Genomic DNA, 27,441 nt, shown 5'->3' with positions numbered 1-27,441 from the left:
CTGCTTTCCTATCCACTGTGAAGTTTGATTTGTTGTAAATATTTAGGGAAGTATCAAAACTCACCTTAAATTCTTTCCTTGTGCACCTCTTCTTGAACTCCCCCCAAATAAGTCAAGATTTTTTAAAAACTAGGGCAGTCCTAAAATGGCATATATTACATCCAGTCTTCTTCTAAGTCCTAATGACTCTTTCTTTAAAATATTCATACTGGCTCTACCCCATCCCCTTTTTTCTATTTACACAACTTCTCAACACTGGTGCAAGCTGTTACTACTGTCTATGTCTGGATAAATCCGCATCACTGTCCTATCTGGTATCCTTACTCTACTTTTCCCTTTCCTCTTCTGTCAGAGCTATTCAAGATTGAATTTTTATCATATATAAACAGCTTTGAACATGCAGTTTCTTTTTTCAGTCATGTGTGCTGGTGCTCCGTTTCCTACACTACCATGTACATGCCCATGTCTGCCTTTTTAGAAGGTCTATTATCTAATGTACCTGCCTATTCAATTATATTCCCATTCTTAATACAAACCATATTTTCTCTTCCAAATAATTTCCTCTTGGCCTCTATACAAAGCAGGCTTGTTTCTGTTTTTTTATGTCTGCTCAGATTTTACTTCCAGCTTGGGTTGTCCATGCATCTGTCATCATGTCTGCCCTAAGTCATGATGAATAGATATTGCACGATGGGGAGCCCAGGTAAAGAGTAAGAGGAAGCCAGATGTATAGAAAAGAAAAGGAGAAAGACGAGATGAACCCATAATGGAACTCAGAAGGCAAAGCCCATGGCAGAGCCAGCAGGTTGGAATAAGGTAGGCAAAATGAACAGTAATAACATCACATTCTAGAAGTCAAAACCAATCCAAGCCCAGCAGGTTAGCCAGGACAAATGTAAATATCAAGGATGGAGACAAGCAAAGAGGGGCAGACAGAAAACATCCACCAAAAAAAAAAAAAAAAAAAAAAAAAAAAAAAAAAAAATCCCAGAAGGCAAAAGAGATACAAGGTCATATGTGAGGATATTCTCAGGCCTTATAGGGATGAATCAGCAAAGAGAACAGGCAGGTGCATATTCACCAGGAACAGCTTGATTAGAGAGGCCACATTCGTCCTGAAAGCCAGGTTCTTTAACAACCCAGTGTTCTTCCTGTTCAGGCAGACTGGTGTGTGTGGAGGATTAGGGTCTTTGTAGCCAGTTAGACATGGGTTCAAATTCCTCTTCCACCATTTGTTAACTGTTTGGCCTTGGACTTGTTATTGAACTTCCTCAACCCTCACTTCACTGATCTGTAACATGTGGATCATTCTACCAATCTCATGGGGTTATGAGAATTAAATGTGATTACATATACTATACGAAATGCCTGACATCAACCAGGTTTAGTGGCTCATGCTTATAATCCCAGCACTTTGGGAGGCCAAGGCGGGAGGATCACCTGAGGTCAGGAGTTTGAGACCAGCCCAGCCAACATGGTGAAACCCCATCTCTACTGAAAATACAAAATTAGCCAGGCATAGTGGCGTGTGCCTATTATCCTAGCTACTTGGGAAGCTGAGGCAGTTGAATCACTTAAACCCAGGAGTCAGAGATTGCAGTGAGCTGAGATCGCACCATTGCACTCTAGCCTGGGCAAAAAGAGTGAAACTCCTTCTCAAAAACAAAAAAACAAAAAAGCAAAGCAAAACCAAAAAAAAAAAAAAAAAAAGCCTGACATCTGGCAAGTATACAACATATATGTTGATTTTCATCATTTTATTTTTATTTTTATTTTTCTATCTGCCAAAACCAAAATAGCGGCCAAGTTGTAGCTATCCTTTTATGAGGTCTGCATGCCTTTCTCTAACCTCTTGTGATCCATAAAACCTGCCTCATACATTGTGCCACTTACCACAGAATGTTCTTTAGGTGTACTAAGTTTCAGGTTATTTAAGATAATTTCTTCAATGATATTAAAAGCTCCTTGGGGAGAGATTTCCCAGTGCTGAGCTCATCATACTCAACCTGCACTTGAGATTACAACGCATTTCAAGGCCCCATTTCAGTCACCCATTCAGCAGGTATGTATTCAACACCATGTGTGATGTACTGGGGATGAAACAACAAAGAAGACAAGCTCAGCTTCCTAGAGGTAGGCGTGGGTTACATCACTAAAGTAAGGGCACTGTCATCTTCAAACTGGAAGGACCCTAAGAGATTATCTAGCCCAGCTCTTTGCTTTTACAAAGATGCAACTGAGAATCACAGAAATGACAGTGGCATATAATTTTTTATTCACTGGCCTCTTTTTGGCCTGTTGAATCACTGTCATTTGGAAAAACAAAGAGATAAAAGTCTAGAATGTTTTAACTGAGAGTCTGGGAGTGAATTGTTCTGTCTTCTGCCATGCCACTGTAAAACAGAGGCCACTTGCCTCGGACAGCATTGCCAGCAAACGTCCGTGGTATAGCCTCCTGCAAGTCTCTACCAGAAAACTCAAGAGTTGTCTATGGCTGCTATGCTCTGCCCTCTTTGCTTGTTCCCCAGTGTGAGAAAAAATAAATAAAAATCATCGTAGGAAGAAACACAGGTAATTCAGAAAACACGCACAGATACTTTCTGCTTTCTTTGTTGGGGAAGGCCAAAACATGGTGGCTTCTTCCAGCAATCATTCCAGACCACTGCTTAGCACACTTCTTTTTTTCTTTTTTTTGAGATGGAGTCTCCTCTGTCACCCAGGCTGGAGTGCAGTGGTACAATCTCAGCTCACTGCAAGCTCTGCCTCCCAGGTTCACGCCATTCTCCTACTTCAGCCTCCCAAGTAACTGGGACTATAGTTGCCCACCACCACACACAGCTAATTTTTTTTTTTTTTTTTTTTTTTTTTTAGTAGAGACGGGGTTCCACCTTGTTAGCCAGGATGGTCTCGATCTCCTGACCTCATTATCTGACCGCCTTGGCCTCCCAAAGTGCTGGGATTACAAGCGTGAGCCACTGCACCCGGCCACTGCTTAGTACATTTAAAAAGACACATGTAAACATTTGTATGTAGGGATGCATTTGAATCAATAACATGAGACTGGCATCTGAAGACTCAGTGGCTTTAATCAAAGTGTTTGCTGAACATCCTTCAATACTTGATCCACAAACTTATTTCGAAATTAAAATGCCAAGGTGAAGATTAACACCTCTAGTTCAGTGGGGCTAATGAGACATGACTTATTAATCCTACAAGAAAATCTTAATTAGGCAGCGGGGCACTTCTTGTTTCATTGTTAAATACTACCCAATCCCCAAAGAATTGGAAAATAAATAGGGACTAAAATAGAAAGGAGTGTTATAATTAGGCCCCTTGAAATGAAAGAAATAGTTTTTTTCTCCCCACAGAAAGTATTTGTCGCTTTTTTCCCTAAATAACTCAGTATTAGCATTTGTAATAAAAGTTTGATGCAAACATTCTTGAAATAGCTAGACATGTGGACACCAGAGAAAGAGGAGAATCTGATGCACCAGAACTCTGCTAAGAAGGCAATTGTACTGCTGAGTTTCAGCTGCAGCAAAACTCAGGTCACCGTCCAGGTTAATTAGCAAGATGACTTCATTATTATTTACTTCTTGTTCATTTAATAGGCTCTTCCACTAAGATACACTCATTTTAACACTAAAGATTTCATGATGCAAGTCAAAAAGGAATTGCTTCACTTAATTTCGCTGGCATTTTTTTCAAACTATCCATAGTACCCAAAAAGGAAATGGGAGAAGGGAGGGCTGCAGCACAAGGGAAGAGTCGACATTTACCTCAGCTTCCTAAAACTGGAAAGCTGGAACATAGCGTACCCATGGTAACGCTCATGACCAACAACTTTGCCATAGTATTTGGTGTTCTAAAATTTGTTGTCATCAGTGGATTAAAGATAAGTGTAGAGAAGAAGAAAGAATAAGAGAGAAGAGGGAAGAGGGAGGAGGAGTTGGGAAAGTGGGAGAGAATCTTTGTAACATTCATTTACAACTTCAGAATAAGTCACCTTGTTAAGTTACAGCTAGAAAAAAATATCACTGGCATTCAACACACAATTTGTTACAAAGTATACTAATAAACCAGATTGCCAAATTATGTCAGTCACATCTAAATAATAACAAGCAAATTGCCTTACACAGATGGAGAATGTGTAAGGTGCATAGATTTCCTGTGAGGCAACCTCAACTAAGACTTATTGATTAATGTTGTCCTGCTTGTTTATTCTGTTTAAAAGCACGGACTGCATTATTTTCGCCTTCTTTTAAAAAAAAGAAAAGAAAAGAAAAGAAAAACCATTAAAGCCTAAGCCCCACATTTCAAAATCTTCAAGCTTTAAATAAAGTTTCCTTATCTTTGGCAGAGGGAAGATTCCACATGTACAGGGTTCTCAAAGAAATGTCAGTGGCTAACTCCCCAACGCCAGAGCTTCAGAAATGCAAGAGTACCCCCAACTAAAGTTTTGGGAAACCAGTTTAGCAATTATTCCAATTATTGTTATATTGGATAAAACTATTAAAAGAAAGGTTGTTTTCTTTCCATGTATACTAAACCATCAAAATTGTGTTTGAAGAGAATAAAGAATAAGAAATTATCTAGGGAGACTGAGATCATGAGATTGCCCAACAGCTTCCCTCCATTCAGTGGCCACAAATTATACCCCTTGCTCAGCATGATGAATCTGTGCTCTTATTCAATACAAGTAATAATGGGAAGCAAAGAAGCAATCATAATATTTGAAAATAATATAGAAGACATATACAGCTCCAACATTCCTAAGGTATGTGACATCTGATCAGTTTAAGTTAACTTCTTTGAGTATTTGGCTCCACATTTCAAAGTGGAAGTGCTCATAAAACCTAATAAGTTTGCTTTGAAAATTTGATGACATAGAATACATAAGACAGGTGCTCTGTAAAATATCAAGCAACAAATACATGTATGAAAGGGACCAGGACACGAAAGGATAGGGGATCAATGAAAATCCATCACTGGAAATTAGGAAAATTATTGAAAACACATATATACTGTTTTCTGCACAGATAAATGCCAGCAAGATCAGTAATGACCAACTTGGAGAGGGTCATTCGAAAAGGAAGGAAAGGTGTAATTAACTCTTGTGAATCCACCTATGCCTAGATGCCATTGCCAGAAAAACTGTTAGATGGCTAATTTAATGGTCGACTGAAATTCTGTTATAAATATAGCTCCCCATTTCTTCCCAACTGTCCTTCCCCTCTCTACATGGTAGAGTGAAAATATTACTGTTTTGAGAATCAGGAGCTAGGTAGCCTAGTTTGAGTTCACTAGATGTGTTTACTTTGCATTGATCATTTATTCATTCATTCATTCATCCAGCCAATGTTTATTGACCTCTTAAGTATCAGGTCCTGTACTGACCACAGGAGATAGAGCAGTATACTTCTCACATGCCTTCCCTTCTAGCAGGGGTCTCTTAACTTCTCCAGCCTCAGTTCCTTCATCCGCAAGAAGCAGGAAATGAGTGCAGTGCTCTCTACAGTATCTTCCAGCCCTAATGTTCTCAGTGTTGATTCTCTCTGAAGATTTTCATTTTTTATTCTTCTCTAAAGACCTACATAATCTTGCTGAGTCTTTCCCTCTTCATTAAATTATGAAATGTTGAGTCTGTATTTATGTATATATATTTACATACATGAACATGTATATATGTACACACATATCTGTATATAGCCTATAACCTATCTTCTAAATAGAATTCCTCCCTTCAATTTATGTATTGCACATTTTTGAGAGTTATTGAGGGAAGTCACTATGCTATTTGTGAAGGCAATAGTCCCTATCTTCTAAGTGCTTATAACGTAATAGACAAGACAAGATAAATATACAATAAATACACATCAGAATCCTTCCTTTAGAAGAAATCCCTTTCCATTAGTGGGATCAGAGGAGGTTTCTTCCAGGCAGTGAAGCTAAAGTGAGCTTGCAGGAGAGGATAAGATATTGATAAGCAAAATTTAAAAAAAAAAAAAGAGAGAGAGAGAGAGAGATCATCCAGGTAATAGTATGAGCAGAAGAAAAGAATAAGAAAGCACAGAGTCTCTGAAAAAATACTGGCCATGGTGGACATTTCATATGTGGGATATGAGAGTTGAGACAAGTAGAGGAGATTGCAGCCAGATGTGAATTACAGCACCAAATTCAGGTGCTGGGACTTTATGCTGTAGGCTAGCACATCCCAGTAGAGTATAATACAAGCCACATATGTAATTTACAATTTTAGAGGCCTCATTAGAAAAGGTAAAAAGAAACAGGGGAAATTAATTTTAGTGATAAATTTTCTTTACTCAGTGTAGGCATCGCAACATAAAATCAATATATTTGACATTCTTTTTTTCATACTATGTCTTTGAAATCCAGTGGACATTTAACACTTTTGGTACATCTCAAGCTGTGCTCATGGATAGGGGCTAGTGACTACCATATTAGATCATGCAGTTCTAGGCTATGAAAAGTTATTACGGGGTTTTAGAGGGAGAGCAGTTTAGTAAAAGCAACTTTTAGGCAGCTGAATGAGGCTTTTGTATGTAGATGTGTATCAGATTGTGAGGATGTTATAGCACAGGACAGAGAGTTGAACCTGTTAAAATCATCTGGTTTTGAAGCCTGGTGGTTGACTCATGGGTTATGAAAACTTGGGAGAAACATTGAGGCTACACAATCCAGTTGAAGAGAAAGTAGTGAGCAATATGCTGACTCATACATTTAAAAAAACAGAACTATTCTTTTGCATACAACTATTCTTTTGCACCTGATTATTTTGTTTATCTCACTGGGCCTGAGCCAAATTAGGTTCACTCAATTCCACAAACAAGGATCAAACATCTAATAATGAACTGTGCCAGGTTTTGGGGATTCATAGATGTTTGGGGATTCATAGGCCATTGTTCTTAATGTCAGTAACTTAATGTCATGGCAATTACACAACAGAGGGCAAAAGCTATTTTTGAAGACTTTGGAAACACAAAATAGGAACTATCCAGTTCTGCCTGGAAGAATCAAGAAATGGGGCAAGTGATGCCTGAGCTGAATATTGAATGATTACAGTTTCTACAGGTGGAAATGGAAGAATGGTCATCATGTAGGGAAGGAAGAACCTGCTGGAAATTAGGAAAGTACCTGGCATGTCTGGGCAACAATAAATATCTTCCCAATTTAGGATCTGTGTGGACATTTATCAAAAATGAAGCTAGAAAGGCAATTAAGGGTGAATTGGAGGAAGAGGGAGGTCAACATGTAGCTAAATGTAAAGTGGCTCCACTTTGCTGCAGAGACCTACAGCCTCATCAAGGAGAGAGGGCACTTCCAGAGCCCACAGGTGAGCACTGGAGAACATGGCTTTAACCTGAGAAAAGACAGAGAGGAGTCAGCTTCTGTGAGAGTAATGTGAAGACAGTGGCTTACAGATTACAATCCAGAACACTGACTTGGTTTCAGATAAAATGATCTGCCTTTTCACTGAAAAGTATTTGACATTTCACTAAATTGACCTTTGCTTGCCAATAGCAAACTCAATTGCATTATTTTCTCTGTTCAAAGTTTAATAGTATAGTCATAGGCACAATGTATCTCTTGAAGGTGAGATTTGTCGTTCGGTATTCTGTGTTCCCGGAAACAAAAGCTTCAAGAAAAATTCACTAGTTTTGTTTTTTCTTAAAGTTACAGGTGATGGAGAAATATGCCTGCTTGAGTTTTCTATTGCCGCATAACAAAAGCCCACCACCATGGAAACTTAACATCTATATTAGCACATAGTTCTTTAGGTCAGAAGTCCAGGTAGGCTCAACTGGATTATCTGCTGAGCGTCTCACAAGGCTGAAATCAAGTTGTCATTTGGATTGTGCTGTTGTCTGGAGATGACTCTCAGGAAGAATCTGCTTCCAAGTTCATTCTTGTGGTTGGCAGAATCCAGTTCCTTGTGGTTGTAGGAATGAGGTCCCAGTTTTCTAGCTAGCTATTGACTAGGGGTCACAAATCCTAGAGGCTGCTTTCCAAATCCTTGCATCTTCAAACTAGCAACACTATGTCAATCCTTCTCTTGCGTGGAATCTAATCACTCCTTCTGCTACTTGCTAGAGAAAATACTCTGCTGTTAAAGAGCTTATCTGATTAAATTAGACCCACCTGAATGATCTCCCTATCTTAAGTTCAACTGATTAGTAACATTAATTACAATCTGTGAAATCTTTTACCTTGTAATGTATCACAATCATAGTAGTAACACCAAGACCAGGGTTATGGGGTCCATGTACAATTCCACACTCCCTTTAATAGCATGTCAGAGTATCTTTCAAATAGAACTATTTTTTTTTCCTGTAAACTGAAAGAAGCATTTGTTGCTAAAAATGAAACAAAAACAAAACAAAATCTTTGAATGTCCATAAAAGGACAGATATAGGAGTTTTTCTTCTCAGTGGCTGATTAAATGGGGGGGGGAATAAATTTATATGAATTTAAGAGAAAATGAATAAAATAAAAACAATTTTTATTTCCGGTAGTATGGTAGAATAGGTACCCTATATCATCTATATCACCCTCACTGTTGAAATAACTAAAATATATGATGAAATAATTAAAATATATGTCTGTATCTATAAATATACAACTATATCTATGAGGCTGCTTGAAAGTAAAGAGTGAACAGATCCCTAACATAAAATAAAATCAGAAAATCAGATTGGTAAGCAAGTTCCCAAGTGGGTATTGCTGTGAGAATTTTTGCTAAACCCTAGAATTATTTGGCTTCCATTCTGATGGTTGTGTGGGACCAGCTGTGAGATACAGCCTAGGTCTTGGTTAGTGCAGGAAATCTAACAGGAGGCCTTCATAATAACAGTATTCTAGAGAGCTATACTGTCAATGTAAGAATGAATTTGCAACAAACTCTGATATTTCACAAGCAAATTGATTTTGGCATCGTGTGAGAGGATGGAATTCTCTGAGGATTCATAATCCCAAATTGGTCTTTGCTTGAGTTCTGATTCATCGTGCATGTGTGGTCCATAAAACCTCAAGCGTGATCCCAGACGACCATGTCCTCAGGTGACCAGCAGAAGAAAATTTATAACTTCTTTGAAAGAACTCAATTTCAGCCCAGGATTCAAGATACCACAAATAAAGTTTCTTATAAAATGAGCAGTCAAGAGTGAAGAATCGCAAAACAATGAAAGAAGTAAGGCACTGTGAGTAAAATGACAGACCACAAAATCCTCATATAATAGAATTTTTGACATGGAATATAAAACAGTTATGTTTAAAGTAATTTTCTCGCTTTGGGAGGCTGAGGTGGGCAGATCACAAGGTCAGTAGATCGAGACCATTCTGGCCAACATGGTGAAACCCCGTCTCTACTAAAATACAAAAAATTAGCTGGGGGTGGTTGTACACATCTGTAGTCCCAGTTACTTAGGAGGCTGAGGCAGGGGAATCACTTGAACCTGGGAGGCAGAGGTTGCAGTGAGCCGAGATCACCCCACTGAACTCCAGCCTGGCAACAGAGGGAGACTCTGAGAGAAAGAAAGAGGGAGGGAGGGAGGGAGGGAGGAAGGAAGGAAGGAAGGAAGGAAGGAAGGAAGGAAGGAAGGAAGGAAGGAAGGAAGGAAGGAAGGAAGGAAGGAAGGAAGGAAGGAAGGAAGGAAGGGAAATTTTCTAAGAGTTTGAAAATACGCTGAAGTTTGCTGCTGCCACTGAAGCTACTCCAATTGCTGGCCTCTTCACTCCTGGAAACTTCACTACCCAAATCCAGGCAACCTTCCAGGAGCCACAGCTTCTTGTGGCTACTGACCCCAGGGCTGACCACCAGCCTCTCACGGAGGCATCTTATGTTAACCTACCTGCCATTGCTCTGTAACACAGACTGTCCTCTGCGCTATGTGGACATTGCCATCCCATGCAACAACAAGGGAGCTCACTCAGTGGGTTCGATGTGGTGGACACCAGCTCAGGAAGTTCTGTGCATGCATGGCACCATTTCCCGTGAACACCTGTGGGAGGTCATGCCTGATCTCTACTTCTACAGAGATCCTGAAGAGATTGAAAAAGAAGAGCAGGCTGCTGCTGAAAAGGCTCTGACCAAGGAAGAATTTCAGGGTGAATGGACTGCTTCAGCTCCTGAGTTCACTGCTACTCAGCCCGAGGTTGCAAACTGTTCTGAAGGCGTGCAGGTGCCCTCTGTGACTATTCAGCAGTTCCCTACTGAAGACTGGAGCACTCGGCCTGCCATGGAAGACTGATCTGCAGCTCCCACTGCTCACTCAGGCCACTGAATGAGAAGGAGCAACCACTGAATGCTGAATGGTCTTAAGCTGTTCTTGCATGGGCTCTTAAGCAACATGGAAATTAAATTAATGGGAAATAAACATCCGTTTCTAAAAAAAAAAAAAAGAAAAAAAAAGAAAGAAAAGAAAATATGATCAGGGAACCTGAGACCATAAAAATAGACCAAGTGTTTGTACAATATTAGATTCTGCAAAGTAATATATAATAATTAAAAATTATAATGAAATGGATAATACCATTCAACATATTAGATAATAATGCAGATATGAACTGGCAGATCAATCCTAAGAAACAAACTAGAATGCAGTCCAGAGAGATGAAAAGATAGAAAGCATGAAACATAGGTCATTATAAAGGCTAGTGTAAGAAAGTTAAGCATATATCTAATCAGAGTTTCAGGAGGAGATAATAGAGATAATGGAGAAGAGGAATACTCAATGGGGTGATAAGAATTTCCCCCAGTTTTTAAAAGATACCAATCTTAGAGCTGGGAAACCTAGTGGATCCCAAACAAGATAAATGAAAAGATTTCTACGCCAAGACATATTAAAGAAAAGCTATAGAACACCAAAGTAAAAGAGAAGATCTTAAAAGCAGAAAAAGTGAAAAGAGAGATTGCTTTCAAAGTACAAATAGTTAGCCTGCTTATAAACTACTTTTTTGATATGTAAATCTTCTGCCACCCAGAGCTATCTCCTTAATGACCTGGAGCTCTCTCTTCGACCTCAAAGGAGATAGTGTGAGTTCCACTCATCCCCAACCCCCACTCCCCCACTCCCATCCCATCTCCTGTCTTCTTACCACCTTCTTGTTCTTTTGTCTCCCAGGCTCCGTGGGAGGGTAAGGGACTAATTTTGATAGGTGCTTTACCCAATTTGTAAAACTACCTCCTGTCCTGGAGATTCAAAGTTTGTTTCTTCTCCATAAAGTGCCAATTAATAAACCAGATGGCCTGATTACATTGACCAAGCCCCTTCTTGTTTTTTGTAATTTTCCACTTCCCTGACTCTCTTGGACCTGCCACTGGTTTCTCCCTCCCTGTTTCATCAGTCTCTCTTTAAACCACCATTACCTCTACACAATTGAAGTTGAGCTCAGTTTTATACTTGTTATAAATAAAGTTTCTGTACTGCAAAAGAAATAACATTCGAATATAAAATTTCTTTTTAATTCTCAGCAAGGCAATGTACTTCTACAGAAGGGTGCACCGTTACAGATGGAGCAGTGATGAGTGCCCACTTGACAAGGGAGGGGAAGGGGTTCTTATCCCTGACACACGTGGCCCCTGCTGCTGTGTCATTCCCCTGTTGGCCAGAGTTAGACCGCACAGGCTAAACTAATTCCAATTGGCTAATTTAAAGAGAGTGATGGGGTGAGTAAGGTTTGGAAGGAAAAAGAGCAGTTAATCGGAATGAGTCAGGATGGAGCAGGTAATCGAAAAAGGTTGCTTTATGAGGAAGTTACATTTAAAAGTAGAAGGCAAAGAATTGAACATACTGACATATTGATTATTTGAAGAGAAATTTAGAACTCATATCTACTATACTGAAATCTCTCTCCACTACTGCAGTAGTATTACTGAATAGAAACTGTCTTTACCACCTTTAACTAGTGTCTGGCTTTGTTTTTCTTTAACACCTCTCAATAAATGCAAACTTTATTCTGATATCTCAATACATTTCCCTGGTCCCCGTGAAGGTGTTTTGCCTCCTGGATACTGACTCTTCTTTACAAGTATGTGTCTTAAATATTTTGCAGGCAATTACTAACCAAGAGGTCTTTATTGAACACTAAATATCTTAAAATCCAGTTAAGAAAAAAAGACTAATTTTTTGAGGAGAAAATTTTAGTAACTTACTCTTTTGAAACCAGCTTCAACTCACTACTAGTCTCAAGAGCTGATCATCAGGATGATCTTTCAAGGATTAGTTCATCCTAATGAACACAGCTCAAAGAAAGAAGTCCTACATATTTTTGCCTTTGGGAATGAGAAGAAATTAAGGAAAATATTTCTGCATTTGGTTTGAAATGTCACAATTTTTGTTTGCTGAATGGAGGGAAATTCTACTTCTGGCAGAAGGAAAATGAAAGAGCTGAGATGCAAGAAGGAATAGTGTGACACAAACTAGATTAGCAGTTGCCAAGGGCTGGGAGGGAAAAATGGAGAAATGGGGTAGACTGCTAAAGGGTACAGTGTTTTTTGGGGGATGATGAAAACGTAAATGTAAAATTGATTGTGGTGATGATTGCACAATACTGTGAATATATTAAAATGTAGGTATACTTTTAAATGGGTGAGTTGCATGTGAATTATATCTCAATAAAGCTGAGACCAATAAAACGGAATAGTGAGTGACAGTATTGATAAATGTGGATAAATCTAGAACAAATATTGTCTAAAACAGAAATAAAAATAATGTCCCATGTAGGGGGATTTGGAGAATCAGTCTATAATGAAATTTCTGCTTAAGAAAATGTACATATTAGTGAGGAGGAGATATTGGAATTGGTGTACTAATTCCACCGTTGTCAGTCTCAGAAATTATTCAGGCAACTAGTTTATTTCCTCTTTTGCTAGGCTTGATAAATCTATTATAATCCTTCTCATCCTAGCATGATGTTTTATGAGAGGAACCATTGCTCCATCCAGAGAGACTGAGAAAGACTATTAACACTTGTTAATTTCAAATTATTTGACACCTCTTTCATTTCTTCTAAGTTCTGTACTTTTACAAAAATTACTTCAGCTCTCTCTTAAAATTTGTTTGTGCATACATTGTTTTACTGTGCTTCACTTTATTCTGCTTCACAGATACTGCTTTTTTTTGTGTGTGTGTGTGTGTGTGTGTGTAATTGAAGATGTGTTGCAACCCTGCATTGAGCAAGTCTACTAGCACCATTTCTCCAAAGGCATGTGCTCATTTCGTGTCTCTGTGCCACATTTGGGTAATTCTCCCAGTATTTTAAACTTTTTCATTATTATGTCTGTTATGGTGATCTGTGATCGGTGATCTTTGATGTTACTACTGTAATTATTTTGGGCACCATAAACTACACCCACATTAGACAGCGGACTTGATCAATAAATGTGTGTGCTCTGTCTGCTCCACCAACCAGCTGCTGTTGTCTTTCTTCCTCTCCTCAGGCCTCCCGATTGCCTGAGACACAGCAATATTGCAAGTGGACCAGTTAATAGTCCTACAATGGCCTCTACGTGTTCATATTAGAGTCACACATCTCTCGCTTTATTTTTTATTACTTTTGTTGTAATTTCAACTTTTATTTTAGATTCAGGGGGTACGTGTGCAAGTTTGTTACCTGGGTATATTGTACCCTGAACTCTAGGGTACAAATGGTCCCATCACCCAGGTACTGACCATAATACCCGATAGTTAGTTTTTCAATCCTTGCCCCTTCTCTCCCTCCTACCTCTAGTAGTCTGCAGTGTCTATTGTTCCTATGTTTATGTCCTTGAGTGCTCAATGTTTAGCTCCCACTTATAAGTAAGACATACAGTATTTGGTTTTCTATTCCTGCATTAAGTCAGTTAGGATAATGGCCTCCAGCTGCACCCAAATTGCTGCAAAGAACATGATTTCATTTTTTATGGCTGCATACTATTCCATAGTGTATATGCACCACATTTTATTTATCCAGTCTGCCACTGATGGGCACCTAGGTTGATTCCATGTCTTTGCTATTGTGAATAGTGCTGCAATAAACATATGAGTACACATTTCTTTTGGTAGAACAATTTAATTTCTTTTGGATATATACCCAGTAATAGGATTGCTGGGTCAAATGGTAGTTCTGTTTTATGTTCTGTGATGTCTCTCACTTTAAATAAAAAGTGTTTTAAACATATGTGTAAATATCACATCTGTTTACAGCATTGTTTATTGAATGTGTTTAAGCTTATTGTTGAGACCTACTGTTTATTTAAAAAGGCTGCTTTCAAAAGATTACTGTTCATTGACAGTGCACCTAATCACCCAAGAGTCCTGATGGAGATGTACAAGGAGATTAATATCACTTTCATGCCTTCTACAGTAAATGGATCAAGGAATAATTTCAACTTTCAAGTCTTATTATTTAAGCAATACATTGTAAGATGAACGCGGTAGCTCACACCTCTAATCCCAGCACTTTGGGAGGCTGAGGTAGGCAGATCACCTGAGTTCAGGAATTTGAGACCAGCCTGACCAACAGGGAGAAACCCCATCTCTACTAAAAAAAACAAAATTAGCCAGGCGTGGTGAAACATGCCTGTAATCCCAGCTATTCGGGAGGCTAAGGCAGGAAAATCGCTTGAACCTGGGAGGCGGAGGTTGCAGTGAGCTGAGATCCTGCCATTGCACTCTGGCCTGGGTAACAAGAGCCAAAACTCCGTCTCAAAAAAAAAAAAAAAGAAATATATATATATATATATATATATGTGTGTGTGTGTGTGTGTGTGTGTGTGTGTGTGTGAGATTTCCTGAGGCTATAGCTCCCACTGTGATTCCTCTCACAAATCTGAGCAAAGCAAATTGAAAACCTTCTGGAAAAGATTCACCATTCTAGCTGCTATTAAGAACTTCTGTGATTCATGAAAGGTGATCAAACTATCAACCTTAACAGATGTTTGGCAGATGTGGATATCAACCTTCATGAATGACTTTGGCAACTTCAAGACTTCAGTGGAGGAAGTAACTACAGATGTGGTAGAAATAGCAAGAGAATTAGTGGAACCTGAAGACGTGACTGAATTGCTGCAATCTCATGATCAAACTTGAAAGGATGAGGAGTTGCTTCTTATGGCTGAGCAAAGAAAATGGTTTCTTGAAATGGAATTTACTCCTGGTGAAGATGCTGTGAACATTGTTGAGATGACAACAGTGGGTTTAGAATATTACATAAACTTCACTGATAAAGCAGAGACACATTTTGAGAGGACTGACTACAATTTTGAAGTAAATTCTACTGTGGTTAAAATGCTGTCAAATAATATTGCATCCCGCCGAAAACTCTTTCATAAAAAGAAGAGTCAATCAATGTGGCAAATCATTGCTGTCTTAACTTAAGAAATTGCCACAGCTGCCCCAACTTTGATAACCACCACCCTGGTTAGTAGCCATCAACATTGAGGCAATGCCCTCCACCAACAAAAGGATTACAACTCACTGAAGGCCCAGTTGATCATTAGCTTTTTTTTTTAGCAATACAATATTTTAAAATTAAGGCATGTACATTGTTTTTTAGAACACTATACTATAATAATGCTATTACACACTTAATAGACTACAATATAGTGTAAACATAACTTTTATACGCTTGGGAAACCAAATGATCTGTGTGACTCACTTTACTGTGATTTTTGCTTTATTGAGGTGCTCTGGAACCAAATCCACAACATCTCCAACGTGTGCCTATACTACTCAAGGATTAGATTTGCACTAATGAATGCGTATCCAGTCCTAGAACCAAATAATGACAAATCTTCATAAAAAGGAGATGAATGTACCCAGCACAAACACTGAAGATCAATACAGCTAGACTGTATTTTGAACTCTGCTAGTTATAGGTGCTAGGTAGACCGGGGCACTACACCTTAATGAGGTCTTGGCTTCCTCATCTATAGAATGGAGAATAAAAGAGTCTTGTATCCCTTATATTTTTGTTGTGAAAGTCCAATAAAATGTTTAAACTAGTGCTTTAAAAACTGAAAAGCGCTATACAAATGGATAGTATTTTGAAAACTGTTTGTTTGCCGGGCATGGTGGCTTACACCTGTAATCTCAGCACTTTGGGAGGCCGAGGCAGGTGGATCATCTGAGGTCAGGAGTTCGAGATCTGCCTGGCCAACATGGTGAAACCCCATCTCTACTAAAAGAAACACAAAAGTTAGCTGGGCGTGGTGGCGCATACTTGTAGTTCCAGCTACTTGCGAGGCTGAGGCAGGAGAATTGCTTGAACCTGGGAGGCGGAGGTTGCAGTGAGCAGAGATCACGCCAATGCACTCCAGCCTGGGTGACAGAGCGAGACCCTGTCTCACAGAAAAAAAAAAAAGAAAGAAAGAAAGAAAGAAAACTGTGTGTTTATGGTTATTAAGTGAACAGTAGGTTATCTGTCTGTAAAGTTTTCAGGAGGTTATACTTACACAAATTTGCTAAAATGTTATATTAAACGTTAAATTTTCTGGATCTAACTTGGTAATTTGAATATGATACATTCGTATTTCTGCACAGTCTGCTAATGGTTTAATTCTTCACATAAAATATTTAATGTTAAAAATCAGCATTCATCATCAGTCATTACGAAAGAAATATATGGCATAGTGTTATGGAAATTAAAAAGGAGAAAAAGTCACTGCAGAGCGAGGTTAATGAAAACTACAATGAAATGAAGCTTGATGATAAAAATACCATCATACTTTTAATGTATTTATGGCATTAAAAGTCATTATATATATAATGATATATATATCATTTTATATATATATTTCTTTCATCTTCATTATAAACAAAAACAAAACTTGAGGTAAATAAAATTTAAAAGTTGGCTTTCTGTCTGGTAGTGAATACTACCTTTGATTTTAAAATAGATACCTTCAACTGTTAACGGATATGACAAGTAGAACTAATATTACTATAAAACTGATGTTTGCTACATGGAGCAGAGGGAAGAGCTTAATCCAGTTAACTGGAACTCTTTAACTGCAGGAGCCTATATCTCTAAAATGATGTTTGGACTGTGTATATTAACTTAATTAACTATATAATTGTTACCTCTGCAACTCACACTTTTCTATATAAATACAAGATTAAAGAAGGAAAGATTCTGCTTCTGAACTCACTAGCAGGTCAAATTTACTAAACTAACAACCGTTTAATGCAGTGAAAAGAAATTTGGGGGAATAGTGGATAAACATTAGTTTATCCCTTCTATAAACATTAGTTATCTATACCAGTGAGACACTGGGATTAAGAGTAATTGGGATTCCAGGCCCAAGCAAAATTCAGTTCCCATATTTTTTCTTAAGACATCATTCTACTAAATGAGACCCCAGAACAGAAGCAGAATTAACTGGCTCCTTTTAAGTCTGGTAATTACAAATGCAAAATGAGTATCCTCCTGCAGACAGAGAGCCAGAGGACTACTCAAGCTAACGCAATAATGGGGGCTGTGATAAATAATCTATGCCTGATATGGAAAGCTGAATGGAGGAAAGAAACGAAGAACCCGTATGAAAATTTGGAATTTGCTCAAAGCTACTCCCGCCACAACTCCAGGGAGGATAAGCAGTATTCCACCATGCAGTTCTGTATAATTTATCAACCTTTTTCCTTTTCATTTCTAACATTGATCCTTTATGGTTAACTGAAGAAACATAGAGCTAAATAACTTCCTTAGCCATTTGATAGAGCAATTATGAGCATCCTGACTGATAGACTTTCTGCTTAATCTACTAACAAATGGTGTCCATTTTCCTCTTAATCTCTACCCCATCTCCACATTCGACTTGACACATGCACAACACTGCTTTTTGTGCCCTGTTCCTGTGCCCCTCTTCATTTGTTTCTTTCTCATTACAGCTCTCTTATGTGATTATTGTTACAGAAGGAAAACGAATTCTTTATGACAATTTTCCTCAGCTGCCCTTGGTTAATTTTTTCAAAATGTGATTTCTATAGGCTCCCTGACAACAGTGCAGATTGAAAGCTCATCAGTACAATCTTTCTTAAGTATCGGTTTCTTTTCTAAGAAATTTTATGTCTTAGGACAAGAGGATTGTTTCTCCCAGTAATAGGCAGTATGATGTGGTGCAGCCATCTTTAAAGAGGTCAGGACTGTTTAAAACTGGGGGCTATGAAGACATTAAAAATTAAAATGTACCTCAGGCACGACTTTCCCACCACAATGCAGTTGTCTTTACTTCCTTCTGCATTCATCTCTCATTATAAGAACATTCATTTTTCCCTAGAATAAGAGAATTTGGGGCCCAGAGGGATTGCTGAACTCATTTCTTCTCAGGCGTTTGTTTCTTGGATGAAAAAACAGAAGATCGGGGGTTAAGTGGTTTACACAAAGTCACATAGCAGCAGGGTAACATAGTTTGAGCTTCCTGTTTTGTTTTTCCCTTGAAGGGAACATGAAATGGAGAAATAATTTCCTGCACCACAGAAGGAGCAAATGTCCTCAGATATCTGCATTTTCTTACCTGTTTGATAGAGATACTGTCCCTTCACCTCACAGGATTTCCCCCACTAATCTATTGTGATGAAACCCTTTCTTTTGGGGGCGTGTGTGTGTGTGTATCTCAAGCACTACCTTGTGTGGCACATTCTCTGCTATGGTTATTGTACTTAAGACTCTAAGGCTTTGTGGAGAGCTACCACGTTCTCGAAGGCAGACACCATTTTCAGTGTTGGTTACCCAAGGAAGAGACGAGCCTCAGGGAAGACCACAGAACTGAGAGGGAGAAATAAAAGGGAGTGAAAATCCCAACTCTGTAAAAAGATGTGAAGGGTTGTGTTCCTGTGTGATGGAGTTAAGACAGTGTCTGTCTCTTACAGTTCAGTGTCAGAGAAGAAGGGAGGTACCACTGTGAAGAGCCACAGTCTCCACACAAGTAATCTATCCTGAAAGACCAAAAAGTCTGGCTGCAGAATCAGGCACATAATTGGTGGGGCCCAGGGCAAAATAAAAATGCAGAGAATTCTAAGACAGCGACGACAGAGCATTAAACCAAGCACAGGGCCTTTCTGATCACAGAGCCCCCATGTAAATGCACAGGTACCAGCTCATGTCTCACCACAAGTAGTTACTTAGTAATGTCTGGTCTACACATACCCAGTGAAGTCTTCACTTGCATGTGGTTTTTGAAGAAAAGAGTCTTGTTGAAGGAAGAGTTGTGCTTTTTGGTATAGTAGTTTGATTGTGCCTACTTGGGCAGGAGGCAAGGACTCTTCAAGGCTGATTTTAGGGTCAGGAGGTGAGATTCCAAAGTGCAGCAGATCCCGCCTTTGTAGGGATTCTTCCTTCACTGCCAATCTAAGAGAATCAGAGGCTACAGCTACACCCCCCGAATGCGCCTGAACTCTCATAAGAGGATCCAAGCTCTATGTTTAGTAGATGATGCAGTTTCCTTAGATGTATACCAAGAGTTGAACAGTAGAAAACTACAAAAGTAATGAGGCAGAATCTGGGTCTGTTGTCCATATTATTTCCGGCATCTGCAGTTCCTGATGCATGGTAGGTCCTCAGTAACTATTTGTTGATGACTGGTAACAGGTGGTTATCTTAGTGTTGAAATTTGGTGGAGTCCTTCTGGCCCTAAAAGGAAAATCAAATATTTAGAGAAGAAAGGTGTCTCTGGTAATAAAAAGAAAAAAGTTTTCAAGCATGTTAAGAATGCTAATTTTAATACTGCAATTTAAGAAAATGTTAGCACGCCTAAGAAGGGGAGACTTTTAGTATCATTTTGCATACAAGCTAATTATATATTATTTTATAGGTTTATTAAATCCTTATAAAATTTCCTAAGATTTTTAGGTGTACTTTTGCTATCAATGTTACTTAAGAATAATATCTCAGCAGTCTTTTCTTTTTTTTTTTTTTTTTTTTTTTTGAGACGGAGTCTCGCTCTGTAGCACGGGCTGGAGTGCAGTGGCCGGATCTCAGCTCACTGCAAGCTCCGCCTCCCAGGTTTACGCCATTCTCCTGCCTCAGCCTCCCGAGTAGCTGGGACTACAGGCGCCCGCCACCTCGCCCGGCTAGTTTTTTGTATTTTTTAGTAGAGACGGGGTTTCACGGTGTTCGCCAGGATGGTCTCGATCTCCTGACCTCGTGATCCACCCGTCTCGGCCTCCCAAAGTGCTGGGATTACAGGCTTGAGCCACCGCGCCCGGCCAGTCTTTTCTTTTTAGGTTATTTTATTTAGAGAACATAGTCAGTGGCAGGGTATAGTGAGAAGCAAAAAAGCTGGGAAGAAAGACTTAGAAAAGTCAAAAAAGAAAGAAAAGGATCACAAGGGTCTCAGAAATGAAAATAGGCCCCTGTAAAAAGGCAGAATGAAGAGGGAGGCTAAAAACAGAAGGTGAGAGGTAGGCCCCCCTCTTTTTTAAAAGAGTTCTTGGCACCATACTGCACACTTGATTGGAACTTGGGAAAGACCTGATTATTGAATGTGCAAAAGAAAAATAAATGGGGTACAATCAGTGGTATCCTGGTAAATACTTAACAACTAGCTTTTGGGGAGAGGGGTATGGTTTGTAGTATTTGTCAATTTCTATTGCATAAATTCTTCATGGCCAATTTTTTTTGCTCTTTTATTATTATTATTATTATACTTTAAGTTCTAGGGTACATGTGCATAACGTGCAGGTTTGTTACATAGGTATACATGTGCTATGTTGGTTTGCTCCCATCAAGTCATCATTTACATTAGGTATTTTTCCTAACGCTATCCCTCCCCCAGCCTCCCACCCCCAAACAGGCCATGGTGTGTGATGTTCCCCTCCCTATGTCCATGTGTTCTCATTGTTCAGCTCCCACTTATGAGTGAGAACATGCGGTGTTTGGTTTTCTGACCTTGTGCTATTTTGCTGAGAATGATGGATTCCGCCATCATCCATCTCCCTGCAAAGGACATGAACTCATCCTTTTTTATGGCTGCATAATATTCCATGGTGTATATGTGCCACATTTTCTTTATCAAGTCTATCATTGATGGACATTTGGGTTGGTTCCAAGTCTTTGCTACTGTGGATAGTGCCACAATAAACATACATGTGCATGTGTCTTTATAGTAGCATGATTTATAATCCTTTGGGTATATACCCAGTAATGGGATTGCTGGGTCAAATGGTATTTCTGGTTCTAGATCCTTGAGGAATCACCACACTGTCTTCCACAATGATTGAACTAGTTTATACTCCCATCAACAGGGCAAAAGTGTTCCTATTTCTCCACAGCCTCTCCAGCATCTGTTGTTTCCTGCCTTTTTAATGATTGCCATTCTAACTGGTGTGAGATGGTATCTCATCGTGGTTTTGATCTGCATTTCTCTGATAACCAGTGATGATGAGGATTTTTTCATATGTCTATTGGCTGCATAAATGTCTTTTTTTGAGAAGTGTCTGTTCATACCCTTTGCCCACTTTTTGATGGGGTTTATTTTTTTCTTGTGAATTTGTTTAAGTTCTTTGTAGATTCTGGATATTAGCCCTTTGTCAGATGGGTAGATTGCAAAAAGTTTCTCCCATCCTGTAGGTTGCTGTTCACTCTGATGATAGTTTCTTTTGCTGTGCAGAAACTCTTTAGTTTAATTAGATCCCATTTGTCTATTTTGGCTTTTGTTGCCATTACTTTTCGTGTTTTCATCATGAAGTTTTTGCCCATGCCTGTGTCCTGAATGGTATCGCCTAGGTTTTCCTCTAGGATTTTTATGGTTTTAGGTCTTACATTTAAGTCTTTAATCCATCTTGAGTTAATTTTTGTATAAGGTGTAAGGAAGGGATCCAGTTTCAGCTGTCTACATATGGCTAGCCAGTTTTCCCAGCACCATTTATTAAATAGGGAATCCTTTCCCCATTTCTTGTTTTGGTCAGGTTTGTCAAAGATCAGATGGTTGTAGATGTGTGGCATTATTTCTGAGGCCTCTGTTCTGTTCCATTGGTCTGTTTATCTCTTTTGGCACTAGTACCATGCTGTTTTGGTTACTATCGCCTTGTAGTATAGTTTGAAGTCAGGTAGTGTGATGCCTCCAACTTTGTTCTTTTTGCTTAGGATTGTCTTGGCTATGTGGGCTCTTTTTTGTTTCCATATAAAATTTACAGTAGTTTCTTCCAATTCTGTGAAGAAAGTCATTGGTAGCTTGATGGGGATAGCATTGAATCTATAAATCACCTTGGGCAGTATGGCCATTTGCACAATATTGATTCTTCCTGTCCACTTCATGGACAATTTTAAGCTACCAACATGAATTGACTGAATATGGAATCTAAAGCTACTAAGATGAATTCACTAAATGTGAAATTGGGAAGAGATGTGTAGTATTCCATTGTACAGATGCAACAGACTTAAACTCAAGACCATAGATAATAGTAAAATGGAGTAAGATACTTAGAAAATAAGGAGTTTTTCAAATTTATTACCTTTGCTTTACTTTACTTAATTATAAATTTATATAATACAATTTTAATTTTTAATAATGAGTTTAACAACTGGCTTGCAAAGTAGGAGCCAGCCGTAGCATGCCAGTGGATGGGCATCACCACATGACTCTACCATCTGTGTTAAAATATAAAAAGAGCTTTTTCTATTTTTTCTTTCTTAAAAGGAATTCAGAATAGTGTAATATGAGACAAGACAAGAATCTCCTAAGAGTATTTTTTGTCACCACCCTGCCAAAGGTTTTGTTCTTTTTAAACACTCAACTCAGAATTTGCAGATTGAAAGTTTAGACAGAGATGAGGGATACATTTATTTCTACCAATAAAATCTGCAATATTTTCAACATTGCATGAACTTCATAGAGAGGCAGAGTGGTGCAATGTAGAAAGCCCTAATATAATTATATACAACCCCAGACTAAGCAGCTTGAAGCTTTGAGCAGGTCATTTCACCTCCCTAGTCTTTGAGACAAGGATGCCCACTGCCCCACTTCTATCACAGGGCAACATGTGTGTGTCAGGTGGGGGCTTCTCACATGCTGCAATGTTGAGATCTGCCACTTATTTTTAATGGTTCCATAAAAGTAATATGTATTTGTATAGAGACAAATAAAGCAAATATGGCAAAACATTAATAATCAGTGAATCTAGGCAAAGGATATATGAGTGTTCAATTTTTTCAAAATAAAAAGATAGAAAAACTAAGGTCATTTATACACAGACAGCACTTGGCAAACCTGCTAAGTAGTATACAAAGACAAAGTAGTAGTATCTAAAGAGATGAGGTATCCAGATGCCATAATCTTAGGATATTCAAAGTTCATTTCATCTAACTGATTGGATTACTCAGCAATCATTTACTGAGTATCAATGACCCTAAATGCTGGAGATAACTCAATAATGCACAACACATACTTCTTAATCTCACAGAATTTGATCTAGTTAGAGTTACACACAAGTAAACAGACAATTACAATATGGCTTAAATAGAATTAAGTAGAGACTGCTGTGGTGCCATATAGGAAGAACATCTAAACCAGCCCTAAGTGATGAAGAAAGACTTTCCCAAGGAACCTAAGAGCAGTGAGAACCTAAGATCTAAAACACAGGAATTAAACCATGGCCTGGGAGGGAGAGCAAGCATCCACTGACGTGTCTAACATTTATACTATAAGCCAAGCAACACATGCCCATTTACTCCTCGGAGCAGTGCTGTGGGGCAGGTTATTGGTATCTCATTTGACAGAACTGATAAACAGAGCACAGACTTGGTGTTTTCAAGCAATGGAAATCTTATGAAGAAAGGCCCTGAAGCAGAACTGATCATGGCTTATTCAAAAGAACTGCAAGTTGTTCTGTGTATTGCAGTTTGTATATATAAGCTTTGGGCGGGGTATGTGGAGTTACAGTGGAAAGGAGTAAAGGGTCTTGTGGATGATAGGCATCTATTAAAGGGTATTAAGGCTGGAGATGATGTGATCCAGTTTCCATTGGGAAAGATTACTCTGGCATCAGTATGAAGAATAAATTGAGGAAGGAACAAAACTAATAGTAGGGATACCACTTGGCTGCTCATAAGGTAGTCTAAAAGACACAGTGGCCTGAACCAAGTCTGTCACAAGTGATGACAGAAATTAGGTGGATTCTACCAGTACTGGAGGTAGCATCTTACTGGCTGATTGGACATGGGGACAGGGTGGAGACCAGAATGACAACTTCCAAGGTTTTTGGCATGGATGAGGGGCAGATGGGGAGCCATTCACTGAGATATTGAGAGGAAGTGCTATGGGAAGGGGTGTGTAGGGATTGGGTGATAATGGGAGGGCAAAGACAGATTTAATCAAGATCTTACAAAGACCAGCACATAAGAATCTGAGTCTGTGACAAGTGGCAGCTAATCCTAATGGTATTTTGATCATCTACTATAAATCTTTCTAAGAGATAGTTCTTGAGTCATGGAGAGAAAAAGTGGGGTATGCATGATTCTGGTCAGTTTTAATTATAAGTGGCTTGGTGAATATGAAAAACCCTTGGTAAATTATGGAAACATGACCTTTCATTATAATTGCTACTGTCATTACTTATTAGTATTTCCTCCCTGCTTTCATCAGGTTCAAACAACCTAAATGGTCCCTTTTACCTGGCCTTTTATGGAAACATTTTTCCTCTTTTTTTTTTTTTTTTTTTTCATCTCCCCATCCTCTAACTCAAGGTTCAGTGGCAGGTAATTTGGGTGGAGTTAAGTGTTTTTTTTTGCTCTCAGTCAATGAACAAATATTTATTAAGAATCTCCCAGAAGCTAAGCTGTGAGGGCACAAAGGCATAAGAGTGATAGAATGGACTTTGGGGACTGGGCCGGGGTAAGGTAGGGAGGGGGATGAGGGATAAAAGACTACATATTGGGAACAGTGTACACTGCTCGTATATCAAGTGCCCTAAAATCTCAGAAATCTCCACCAGAAGATTTATCCATATAACAAGATAACATATAACCACATGTACCCTTGAAACTATTGAAATTATTTTTTTAAAAATCTCCCATGTAAGTGTAAATCACCACTAGAGGACTTATCCATATAACAAGATAACATATAACCATCTGTATCCCCAAAACTATTAAAATTATTATTTTTTAAAAAGTCTACAGGTGTGGTGGCTCACACCTGTAATCCTAGCACTTTGGGAGACCGCGGCTGGTGGATTGCCTGAACTCAAGAGTTTGAGACCAGCCTGGGCAACATGGTGAACCCCTGTCTCTACTAAAATACAAAAAAGAAAAATTAGCCAGGCATAGCGGTGAGCGCCTGTAGTCCCAGCTACTCGGGAGGCTGAGGCAGGAGAATTGCTTGAACCCAGGAGGCGGAGGTTGCAGTGAGCCGAGATTGTGCCATTGCAATCCAGCCTGACGACAGAGTGAGACTCTGTGTCAAAAAAAAAAAAAAAAAAAAAAAAATTCTCCCATGTAAGTATCCAAACTCTGTGGCTGGTGCTGCAATCATAGGGTCATGTTCTTTGGGGTCAGATAATTCTGAATTTAAATCCTACTTCTGCATTTACCAGCCACAGCCCTTGGGTAAAAAAATCTACTCATGTCTCTGCTCAGTTTCCATAAAAAAAAAAAAAAGATAATATTACAGAGGTCTGTTGTATGATATGAGATAATAAATGTAAAAAAAGTAACACAGAGCCTAGTGTTCAATAAATGTAGTTCCTGTCCACCTCATAAGGCTGTTGCCCAGGATAAATGAGCTAATACTCAAAAGAGGGTTATGATTTCCTTGGAATAATTCTGCTATATATGTTCAGTCGTTTTTAATGAACTTGCCTGCTATTGTTCCTCTTACTGTTTTTACTGGTACCAAGGGCTTGTGGTAACCATGTCTACAAGCCTTTGAGCAGCACTTGAACACATCTTTATTATTATTATTTTTGAATCTCCTTATTTCTTTGTTTCATCTGGGGACTCATTTCTTTCTTTGCTTAGTGCTGCTTTAGAGAAACAGCCAGATGTCTCTACAATTTGTCGTTTCTGGCCACATACTCTGTTATTTAGATACTCTGCTTTGTTCAGCCAAGATACCATGTCTGTTAAAGCTTTAGGAGTCTGAAGAAACTAATTGTGCTGTTCTTGGCAGGCGAAATGGAAGACATTGAGAGATTAAAAACTGGAGATGGGGGAGCTTAAATATCGCTGTAGGTCTTCAACCACTTTTTATATAAAAAGAAATAATAAACTTTTTTTAAAAACTTTATATAAATTTCCCATTACCAGTATAACTGCTTTGATGAAAGGTTATTAAAATACCCATTAAAGCTGGCATAGCTGAAGGAATGGGATTTGAGGGTTGGAGAAGCAGTTAACATGCTACCCAATTTAACAGCATTGTCCATAAGGATCGAATGGTGTGCCTTCTCTTTGTCTTATATTCCTAGACCAAAAGCAACAATCTCCAGCTTTTAAGACACCATCCTGGCAGATTCAAATGCTTTATAATGTTATAGAAAACCAAAGAGGCATTTTCGGAGTTAATTTAACCAGATATCTTTGGTTTTCCCTGGGGAAGTTTTATTCAGAGCTGCTATGATATAGTCTCTTAGGACATAGTCTGCGACTGGTTACAAAACAGAATGAGATTTCACTTTCTATCTGCTAGAGAGCCTCAATAGAAACTTCTGGCTTGGCCTCCTCATTTCTCAAAAATTCCAAGAGATTTCAGCTCAAGAAGAGCTGAAAGAGAAATATTGACTGTGTGTGTGTATATGCATGTACCATCTTGCTTTGAACCAAAAAATATAGCATTAGCATTCTAATTCTTAACAAGAATTTCCATTAAAAGTTATTTATACTTAAAATACTATTTTTCATAATTCAAGTATACTATTTATGAAAACTGCATTTATTTTATTTTTCTCTGTAAAATGCCTTGCAATAATTAATCTGCCTCCTGAAGCTATTAATTATGCTTCATTTTTGTACAATGCACAAATGTTCACAACTTCTATCCTACTGTTCTACTCTGTGCTCACATCTTAAGAACCCTGTGAGACAGATATTATTATCATAATTTTATGGATGAGGAAAGCAAAACTCAGAAAATTTCCATTACAAAACCAAACCAAAATGTAACCCAAGGTCTTTTGACTCCCAATCTAGTGGTCTTTCCACTTCACCATGAGTGGCTCACTCATATTAGTTGAGATCTTCAGTAAAAATATTAGTTCTTCTCAGTGTCACAGTAGATAGGAAGGTACCTTGCCATGCATACCGAGTCTGCCATAACCAGAGGGGGCAGTGTAGGGAGCCAGACCAGTCTTGTGAACAAAATGCTGGAGAAATCATGTCTCCTGAAGAGGGAAAAAACCTCAGCAGGCATATTTAAGGCATCTCAGGCACAGAGAAGCTAGGCTGGCAGTAGTATCTAATCCCACAGAGCAAAACCTCTATGGTGAAAACTGGGTTTATAGCCTAGTA

General features: G+C 38.7%; 1 protein-coding gene and 1 pseudogene across 3 annotated transcripts in view; both read left to right on the top strand.

Annotated features, from left to right (window-relative positions):
• The window catches only part of LOC105499714 (heparan sulfate-glucosamine 3-sulfotransferase 5), a 121,679-nt gene that overhangs the window by 80,878 nt on the left and 13,360 nt on the right, over nt 1–27,441 (top strand). The window lies entirely within an intron of this gene.
• Nucleotides 7,099–10,329, top strand: LOC105499741 (small ribosomal subunit protein uS2-like; annotated as a pseudogene).

The sequence above is a fragment of the Macaca nemestrina genome, chromosome 5 (genome assembly GCF_043159975.1).
Source record: "Macaca nemestrina isolate mMacNem1 chromosome 5, mMacNem.hap1, whole genome shotgun sequence".
NCBI classification, from domain to species: domain Eukaryota; kingdom Metazoa; phylum Chordata; class Mammalia; order Primates; family Cercopithecidae; genus Macaca; species Macaca nemestrina.
The sequence above is the reverse complement of the archived record's forward strand: the minus strand, read 5'-3'. Positions and strand labels throughout refer to the sequence as shown.